Genomic DNA, 10,493 nt, shown 5'->3' on the forward strand with positions numbered 1-10,493 from the left:
GAATAAAAATAGCTGTTTGACCACTTTCCATGTTTTCATGGAACTGTACTGCACAAAGGGAAGCTTGATATATCCTTCCCTTGAAGAGATTCTACTCGTAAGTCAGAAGTGAAAGGTAGTCATTAGTGACTAATTTCAGCCAAAAGGATGTATGTGATGCTTTTCAGAGCTTGCATGGAACTGGTCTTCCTCTGAAGTGCTTACACAGAATGCTTAGAACAAAAGGAAGAAAAAACTTATGATTTATGATGGAGATGATAATATGATCATGCTATGAAGGATAAGACATGTGCCTCCAAGTTACCAAGCAAACAGGTGAGGGAATGAACTTCATTCTAACCAGTAAATTCCCTATTTCCATTGTGTATTAGTTGCTTCATAAGCTGTTCACAGTCTGTGAACTATTTACTGTGCTTTTGAGACCCATAAATAATGAGATTTGATACGATTGCCTTATGTTTGGGAACAGTTTGCCTCAAAGTTTATATTGTTCTCCAATTAGGAGATTAGTAACAGACCTCCATAGGAAGGATTTTTATTTCTTCCCATCTCTTGGTCAATCAGATATAAGAAAATTGATGTAAGAGTCAATAATCACCTGGAAAGCCTTCACAGTAACCCCACAGGCTTGAGAATGGAATCCAGCTCTTGAAAACCATGCTGTGTATAATACATAAATTGTGGGAGATAAGCAAAAACTGGGCTCAGAAGCTGTGTTCTGAAATTTGAAGTGGTTTGTCATTACTGTGTTTGCCTTAGGACAGAACTACTACTAGAGCAGAACTTACACCCATGGTCTGGCTTTTACAATTAATAGTTTTGGCACCTAAGTACAAACCTGCCTTCGTCAGTGATTGGAGGCAGGGTGCCAGACCGGGCTGGGATGGCTCTGATGTGGCAACACGCTTCCTTTGCTGACTGAGAGAAAAATAACCTCTGGAGGAGAATGGGGAGGGCAGTTGTAGGTGGTGAAGTCTTCAGCCAGTGCTGCAGGCACTACTAGAATTCCCCTGTCAGTCCTGATTTAAGTCTGGGCTCTGCTATGACTTGCTGTCTGTTGGGACTTATCACACAACCTTGGTTTCCCACCATGCAGATGTGTTTGACTGGTTTATAAGGTTCTTGTTGGGATTAATCTTCAGCCTTCAGTCTGCTTTGAAGTTGCTAATTGAGAGGTTAAACTTGACACTGGTTAAACACCTTTGAGAAGCTTCAAGAAGCTTCTGAGAACTTAGTTAGCCAAGGATAAGCCTTCACACTGGTTTTACACTGCTTGATTCTTCCCATTTGTGCAGATAAAGTGCTATGTTACATCTTCAGTGGCATGTTTACTTAGCACATGCTGTAGAAGAGCCGAGCTTCATTTGTCTTGGCACAGCAGGGCTGGTAGCCCCACAAATGGGAGATAAGAATTACCATGGAGGCAGCCTAAACAAGAGAGGTCTCTGATATGGCAGTAGTGGACATCAGAACCCTTGTTGCCTTTAAAAACATCCTTATCAAATGACTTTCTTGGTCCATAGCAAGTGTTTCACAGGGAAGAACATGTGGGTGAGGATTTGTTGTGCTCAGCATCAGAGCTCATGTGTGAAGACACATTTTGGTTCTTTAATTCATACTTTTCCCCAAAGTGTGTCTCAGGAGTCCACGAGCACTGTGCTGGATGGGCTGGCAGCAGTCGAAAGAAGGCTGGTTGGAAAGTCAGTCTGATAGGTTTTGAAGAAGTATGCTGAACTTTATTTTAGTGGAAATGAAAATTATTTTACCATTGTTATATAAAATTATATTAAAAATTAAGATCAAGAGGAATCCAAATTGACCTTTTTGAAACTTAGTTCGAAAAAAGTGAGAGTAGTTGCTTGATTTTGGGGCTGCTGAAGAAACAGGTTTCAGTTTTTGCCATAGACCTGAAGTCTGGGCATTGATTTAATACCTGCAAGAATGACCGAATCTGAGAAGTAACTCTTGCCAGATAGCCAAGAATCCCCTTTTATCTTTCATAGCAGAACTCATTTCTGTTGCAGGTTTCTGCAGAGAAGTGTTCCTTGAGCTGCTCTGTTTTCTTTGGATATCTGCAGCAGTGCTGATCCACTCCAGAGAGCTTGGCGGCTTTTCACTGTAAACTTACAGGAGCAAAGATGTTTATTGATGTCAAGGGAAAGGTATTTTAGTGCTTCTTCAGGTGGTAGGCAGCAGATGTGAAAGAAATGGATTCAGGAGTTCTGGAAACATGAAGAGTACTTCAGGGAAAATCAATGCCACAGTCCAATAGAGTGGACAGAATCATAGAATAGTTATTTTTTATTATTGTTCCTTTCTCTGCTTTGAAGCTGCAGAATTGATCAGTTCAGAGGGATAAACTACCCCAGTACAGTTATTGTAAAGACATCTAAGGCTTTAAATTCAGTAGCCTTAAAGGAGACTTTTTTGGTGGCTCTGGAACAATTGTTGTCAGAGTAAGAATGAAGGTTCAAGTTACCAGCTGCATTTCCAGAGATGCCACGTATGGAAGGTTACCTTTCTTCTATGTGAAATAAAAAATATCCTCCTTTTTGTAGGTAACCTACTCATTCCTGTGTCTGTGAAAGCAGCTCAGTGTTTTAGCTGTGGTGGTCAGGCACACCACAAACAGCCTGGGTAAATGCACACTGTTTGGAATAGGGTCAGAAACCCTTATAATGGTGCCAAACTTTTCTGCTGTGACTGTACCAGTGCCCCTGCACCACGAAAAGACCTTACCCACTGCACTTGCCTGGCTGCTTCCTGGAGTGTATTCATCATACATTTAGGTAGGTGAAGTGCTACCAGTTCCTGATCTGCTTGGGAGGCTGGGGAAGAGAAGAGCCAGGGATGGACACTGAATTGGTCTAGCTGGGCTGAGCTCATGGTCCTGGAGGGGGTGATACCCTGCATCTGCATTATAAAAGCAGTACCAAAATGGATTTCTGAATCCATTCTTGGATAGGAGGGAAACAATTTTTTGTGTCCACATCAGCAGTTCTTAGAGCACTTGACTTAAATGTGATGTTGCTGTGCAGGCTGACTGAAGCCTGGCAATGAAAATGGAAACAAGCAAACACACTCAGCCCAGCATTTAGTTTTCTTCAATAGAAAGTAGAATCTAATTGTCTGTGAATTAAGCTGTTCCCTGGATGTGATACAACCTGTAAGTGATCACCTTTTGACCCAGCTTTGCTGTTCTGATGCTGGATTGCAGTTGTCAGAGTAACCACTGTGCTCTTAAAATGGGCCATTTTCTTCCTGCTCTCACATTTAGCTCTATCCACCGGGGGCCTGGCTTTCAGGGGCTTCAAACTCTATTTCTCAAGGGGTGCTTTTAGTGCCTTAGATACTATGTCACACAACTTGTCTCCCTGGATAACTTGACTGCCTGTTAAAATGCAACTGACTGAAGTCCCTAAAGCCACAACCAGAAGCTCTAATCTTTCAGGCATGATTCTACATGCCATTTCTTTTATTTGCCTGCAAGTGCAGAGTTGTTGTGCATACTTTATTTTTCAAAAGCTCTCACAAATGTTTTAATCCTTTCATTTCTACTATTTGATCTACCTTCATCTGAACTTGTTATACTGCCTTCCAAATGCTAAATTCCTCCCTAATTCTTTTAATCCTTATTTCCTCAGTTTATTCACTCATTGTTGGATCTTTAAGTTCATTAATAGTTTGCAAGTCTGGGACAAGGTATACAGAGATGTTTCCAGCTTGTGTATTTCAGATACAATGTAAACTTGCTCCACTATGCTCTGCTGTCTAAAGCCTCACCTAAGAGATAAGAGGAGAAATAAGGATATGTATTCACACTGGATAGGTGCCATAAGTGCTTATAGACACCAGTGAAATGGCAGAACCTTGCCCAAGGCCTTTGTAGCCTGGATTAGACATAAGCACAGTTTAGTCTTAATGCCACTTGGCCTTCAGCACGCCACTGCTGGAGTCAGTGCCACCAGTGGTTCTATGTTATGGTATGGCTGCACCTAATGAGAGCATCTACTTCCTAAGAGCCATAATCTGGCCTTTATTAGATTGTGACACACATAAATCAAGGGATCTAGAGGTGAAAGGCTGTTTGCAACTACTTAAACCTTTCTCTTCTGATGACTTCAATAGGCTTTGGAATTTCAAGACGTTTTCACCCTGTTCTCTCCCCCTGCCTCCTTAGCAGGCAACTGCATCACTTTTCCTTTAAGTTTCACAGCAGCCTGACCACAAAGGAATTATTTCATCTTCAGTGCGTGTGATGTGCACAGCACAGAGGTTCCTCATGCCCTTGTCTTTTAACCCTGTATGGCGTTTGTGCCACTGTGAAAGAAAGTTTTTTCCAGACCCCTTCCTTGTAAAACAGTAAAGTTATATGGATTGGGATCTTTGCCTCTCATTTACAACCGATTCAGCAGCTATGCCTGAAGATAATGAAGGCTGAAGTAGTTCCTTGCATATAAGCTGGTAACAAGTATTCCTTGGTGCAAGTTTGGTGGGGGTAAATGTAAAACAGAAGGAGGCACTTTTGTAAGTATTTATGGCACAGCTACAGAGGGTATATAGAAAACATACAGTATCTGCAGGTCAGAAGGGAACAAGTGTATCTATGGATCATTATAATAAGGTATTATTCATCAAAGCATCAGATTATTGCAAGGATCTAAAAAACCCCACAACCCTATCATTTCAATCATGGCATCATCTATTTGGAGGAATTCTGGATAAGTGCTAAGAATAAGAAGCTCTAAAATAACTGGTTACAAATAGAGTGGGACAGTGGTTTCATGAGCTATGGGAAATCCTGAGTCTGCTCTTGGAGAAGTTCATGTCCTTAGTAAAGTTCCATTGCTCTGATCAGGACTTTCTGCAAACAGTTTGTCACCCAGCTTGTTCAGTTCAGTTACTGTAATTCATAACACACTTCCTGCCTTGTTTTCTCCTGGTGTGACCACTAGCAATATTGTTCTAGAAATGAAGGACAGATTATTTCCCTTTGAAACTCTCTGCTTGTATTTTAGGGAAAATACCGGAAATGTTGGTATTCCCTGTGACTTGTTACAGCTGGCTGTTTTACTGCTGATTTGGTTAGGGGTTTTTCTCATTTTGCAGAGGTGAACCTCATTACTAGTAGTTCTTATATGATCAATTCAGATTCTTCATCATGTCTCAGTGGTGGTGACTGCTGATTTGCCATCTTAGATGAAAAACCTTACATTTTACATTTAGTATTGTGCCCATTAAGAGGAGCCCATCTCCTTTTGTTTGGTTCTGTACATAAAAACTTCAAAACCACATGCATCTGGTGATGATTATGTTTCTCCCCCCAGCGAAGTGTGTATATTCTAATAGCCCCTCTGGAGCACGGTATTGATCTCCAGGATGTGCAAATGAGAAGCTGATCAGCAGAACCCCTGTCCGTGCTGCAGCTCTGCCAGCCAGTACCTCAGTCATTGTATAAATGAGTGTTTACCTCTTAAATTGTGCCTAGATGGATATGGAGAGCCAGCGTCTGTTCCAAAGAATCAGAAGTGGATGTTTGTAACCAGCTGCACAGCTTGAAACACATGAATGAGAATTAAATACAAATAAATATGAGGATTACATCTAAATAGCAAACTTCTCTGGAAATACATGTAGAACCTGAAGACCGTTAGCTTTATGGCAAAGACAGGCTCTTCATCTTCCATTGAGACTGTGAATTTAGCTAGAGGTTTGAATTGCTGCACTACAGAAAAATGATTTTATCTCCTCAATTCAGGGCTAATCAATTATTTGAATTCTTAAACACCCCAGAAGCAAACCCAAATCCCTTTCTGCATTTCTTCTGTATTTTCCAGGGTTACCAATTAATTTGCATTTTTCTGAGCTATAAAGCTAATTTCCCCTGTGTTCTACTCTATTTTTAACAGTTCACTGTTAATCCAGCTGAGATGACTGCCAAGACAGTAGAATCAGGTGTGAAAGAAAACTTCACCCTGTCAGCATTTGGTTACAAAGCCGATGATCTTGTACTGGAAAGTAACCTCAGTTCTGAGCTGCCGATTCCCCCCACCCCATGCTTCTTATATTGTCAATTCCCTAAAGTGTCATTGCCTGTTCTTTAACAGTAAGATTAATTTCTGTCCTATTTTCTTTCAGAGACATCCTCTGTCAGCAGCACACCCCTGTGACCTGCCAAAACTATTGAACCGAAGACTTTTTTCCTATGAACTATGTAGGTACCAAGTATCAAAATAATTTGGTTTTGGCTACTAGAAAGTTTCTGGGAAAGACAGCCTGAGTTGATGCTCACAGTTCATACTTTATGACATTAGGAAGAAGCAACTGTTACATTTCAGATCTTTGGCTAGCATCTGCAAGGGGAGCTAAAAGTTTCTGATCATACTGTAGCTACATAGAGGCTGGAACATTTAAGATTTGATCATAGTTGTTTGCACTTCCTCATCTTCTGAAATCAGTGGAGAAAATGTACAAGCCCCCACTTTGTTTACCTTCACATTTTTGTATCTCAGATGGTCAGAAGGTTGAAGAGTGTTCTAGAAGCATGATAAAGCTGTCATGTGCTAATAGTGCCAGCTTCACGATGCACAAATGGTCAGATTTTACAAGAGAAGTCAGTGTCAGGATTTAAAAGTTCAATAAACAGCACATGGATGGCTAAAGCTCCCAGCACTCTACTTCAAACTAGGAACAGGGGTTTATGAGCTCTTGTGTAATGTAAGTTGAATGGTATAAATAAACTGTCTGCAAAGCTGTTATGGACCTTTGGGTGTGCTGCTTTGTGATGCAGATGCTCTTTAGGCAGGACCAGGAGTAGCACAGTTCATCTCAGCACCTGTAGCTTTATTTCAAAATAGGTGTAGGGGGAAACAAAACCCACTCAGTTCTCTGAATAAGGAGCACTAGGCAGAGAAGGTTTTATACTTGATTGGCCTTACATACATTCACACAGCACTGTGTGAAGAGATAGAAATAAACGCTCTTGTTTTAAAAATACCTGTGGAAAAGCTCAAGATGGAGGATCCAATGCAAATTCTGTGAAGGGGGAAAAAGCAGCTTATGGTGCAAGTAAAGCTACATGGCTTTGAGTAACCATGGAGACCAATGCTTTTCTGCTGCAGAAATAAATGAACTCAACCTTTTCATATTTATTAGTGGGACTGATGATGAAAGATAAAGTCAAATTAAAACATAAAGCACTAGAAGTCGGATCTAGTCAGTGTCTCTGCCCCTGCAATGCAGGTTATTGTAATGGATTATTACAAAGGAGCTTGTGTTACACTGAGGCAGGTTAGTTATGAGAGGAACAGAAGATACTTTAGTTATACCAACCTGTTTATCCAAATATCAGCTGCTTTATTAACAGAAATGAAGAGACAGTTCACACAATATACTCCTGAAATCTTTTGGGTTTGGTAAAAATGGAAATAAACTTGTTTTAACACCACAGCAGCTTATGAAATAAATGTATGACAAATGCTAAAGTGTTCACTGTAACTATTTGGGTATTTGAAACCTACTCATTTCTTGGTGTTCAGAATTAAGAGTATTTTCCGACAAAAATACAGGGGGAATGTTCAGATTTCTGTCTTGAAAATACAAGTGAAAGGGTCAAATATTAATTGGCAAGTTCTTGCTATCGAAATGTTGCTGCTGAACAGAGGATGGCAGCATTAAATGTCACTTGAACTTGCAGTAGGTTAAAAGCTTGTGAAATAAAATTTCAATGCAGATATTTCTGCAGCATCATGTGAAAGGTTTTGAGTAGAAGTCCCAGTGCAGATTAAGGGTTAAGTCACAGCACCCGAAGGGAAATGCTGAGATCAAATGTGACTTTAGTGTATGATGTACCAGACAGAAAACTGGGAGTTTAGCTAAAGCCATCTGTCTGTCCCTGCTGGAAAATAACTGTTTAGTTTGGAGAGCAGCTTATTGGCTGTAACATGCTTCAAGGAGTGAGGAGGGGAGGATGGAAGGAGAGGAGTGTGCTAAAAGAAGGGAGCATGTACTTGCTGAACCACTGCATCTCAGCTGCAGGTCAGTGCAGTGAGCAGTGCTACCAAGTACCAGTTATTACAAGCCCGTATGAACACCCACAGCAATAAAGCATCATATAAAATGCAGCTACTCTTAATGATCTCTGTCCTTGGCACTCTTGGGTATTCCTCAAAAGCCAAATTACAGGTCACTCCAGCTCATAAAGCTGGTTCTTTTTGTTGTACAAAGCTGTCTTGCGTCTAGAAATGATGTCTGTGCTGATAACCTCCAACTTCATTCTCAGCTGTTACAACCTTTAGATTTTAGATAGCGTATTTAAAACAGAAACTACGCTTCACTTTGCTTCAATTCAAATAAACTGGCTGAAAGAAATTATTTAAAGAGTCTTAATAGTCTTTCTGCTCTTTGTGCTGGCCAAAGCCTGGGCTGACTCACGTTTTCAGGGTCTCCCACTGACTACAGAGGAATGGAAATGTCAGCCTGAGCTGGCTCCTCCGCAAGCACAGCTGGCACGTTTCTGGACTTCTGCTATAGAACTTTAGTAACCTATGTAAAAACTGGGTAACTTCCACCTCATAAAAGTATAATGGTGCAATACATTACGAGTACACAAACTGGGTTTAAGGGCCATTTACCTCTTCTTTTTGACTTCCACAACAATGTGTGGTTAGACTCTAACCGAGAAAGGAATTTTTGCCTAGACTAACATCCAGATCTGAAGAGGAACTTGTTTAAAATGCTAGAAGGGTTATGCCAAAACTGAAACCAACCATTCTTGATACTCCTGATAAGACAGACTATTTTTGTGCAAGATCTTTCATTTAATCACTATATAAAATGGTATTTCCTATCCAATTTTCTGGCAAATGAAGCACTTTTATAGAGTTCCTATTTCACTCTTACTATTCACAGACAGGAGCTCAGAATTCGGAAGTTTATTACCTACAGAGTTTGCTAATACTAAATAAGTCTTATTAGGTATTGAGACAAATATGATTCAGTCATAAGATGATAAGCAATGAAATACAGAATTAGGTAACTGATAAAGATTGTTGTATTGCCATTAAACTGCTGGAGCTTTTTGTTAAAGTTTTTTAGAACTGTATTTGTGAAACCTCTTAAATCCTACATGAAATGACACAAAACACTCTAAACTGTCTTCAGTTTTCAGGCAGTAGGCTCCTGTGAACTAGAGCAGCCTACAGCGGCAGAAAGGAACATAACCAAGCTTTCTCAGAAAGGAATAACCTTTTCTAGAACTTTGAGTGCCTGGTTTTGCTGGGAAAAGGATTACCAGCCCATCAGCATCCGTAAGTGGTAGTTAAGACTTGTGCCTGATTTACTGAAAAGTTATTTTCAATGAAATGGAAAACCTCCTAACAAAAGGAGTTGAGGCTCAAGTTTTTATTTAAGGCAAAAAGAAAAAAAAACCCAAAAAACAACCCAGGAGGAGCTCTTCTGCTGATGTAGAATGCAAAAGTATTTTTCCTGTATTAGTCTTAAAATGTATCTTCTACCACTCAAGTGCACAGCTGGGAGCCAGTCCAACTTCCACTCCTCTGAGTTAAAAAAGCAGAATGAAAGTACACATCCCTTCTGTGAAGGGGAAAAGAACAAAGCAAATCTAAATCATCTTCACCTAACAGTAACTGCTTTCAGTCATCACTTCACACATATGAGTTCAACAAAACCCAGAAATGCTCATTCCAAAGCGTGGCAGTAGCACAAATGAGCTGCAGAACCTGGGACCATACACATATTCTCATCTTTGGATTACACTGGTTCATTTGTTATACAAGCGCGAAGTGCAGTTTATACCCACCAGAGAGTGCTTCAGAGAGAGCTAAATGTTTTATCAACATCTCTTTGAAATAGTTTTGCTGTTTAAAATGTTTAAAATTGAAGAAAAGATAACAACATTAATGCAAATGTCACAGGTCAGTTTAGTTCTTGTAAAACAGCAAAAGTAGGTACTCTGATATTTATGAGACATGCCTAAATGAAACTCATCACTCTAATTAAGGATAGTTTTTTGTTCTCCTCACAATTGGATCCCTGGATAAGCTTTTGGTTGTGCAGCTGCCTTACACTGCACACTTGCCAAAATGCTGGATTGGTTTGACCAAAACCCATCACCAATTTGTAACAAACTCATTTATTAAGTACTCAAGTTACTTTTTCTTCAAAGCCAAAACAAATCTGTAGCGTGCAAGGCATGCTCAGTCATGTCTGAACAGCAAGTACTCAAATACCTTTGCAATCATTTCCCCTCACTATACAGTGCTTCAGAGAGGCACAGTTCTAGATAACACTTTTAATAGGGTGAAAATGGTCTTCATTCATTGAAGTACAAAGGGATGAAAAACGTAAGTAATTCATAGACCTTGTTTCTCCAGGCTGCAGAACAAGCAAATCACTGCAATCCTGTTTAGAGATTAGTGTTCTGTAACACTGAATAGTAAAGACAAATTCAGCCAAAGTTGGTTTTGTAGGAT

Source organism: Nestor notabilis, unplaced genomic scaffold (assembly GCF_000696875.1).
Source record: "Nestor notabilis isolate BGI_N333 unplaced genomic scaffold, ASM69687v1 scaffold6125, whole genome shotgun sequence".
Lineage (NCBI taxonomy): Eukaryota > Metazoa > Chordata > Aves > Psittaciformes > Psittacidae > Nestor > Nestor notabilis.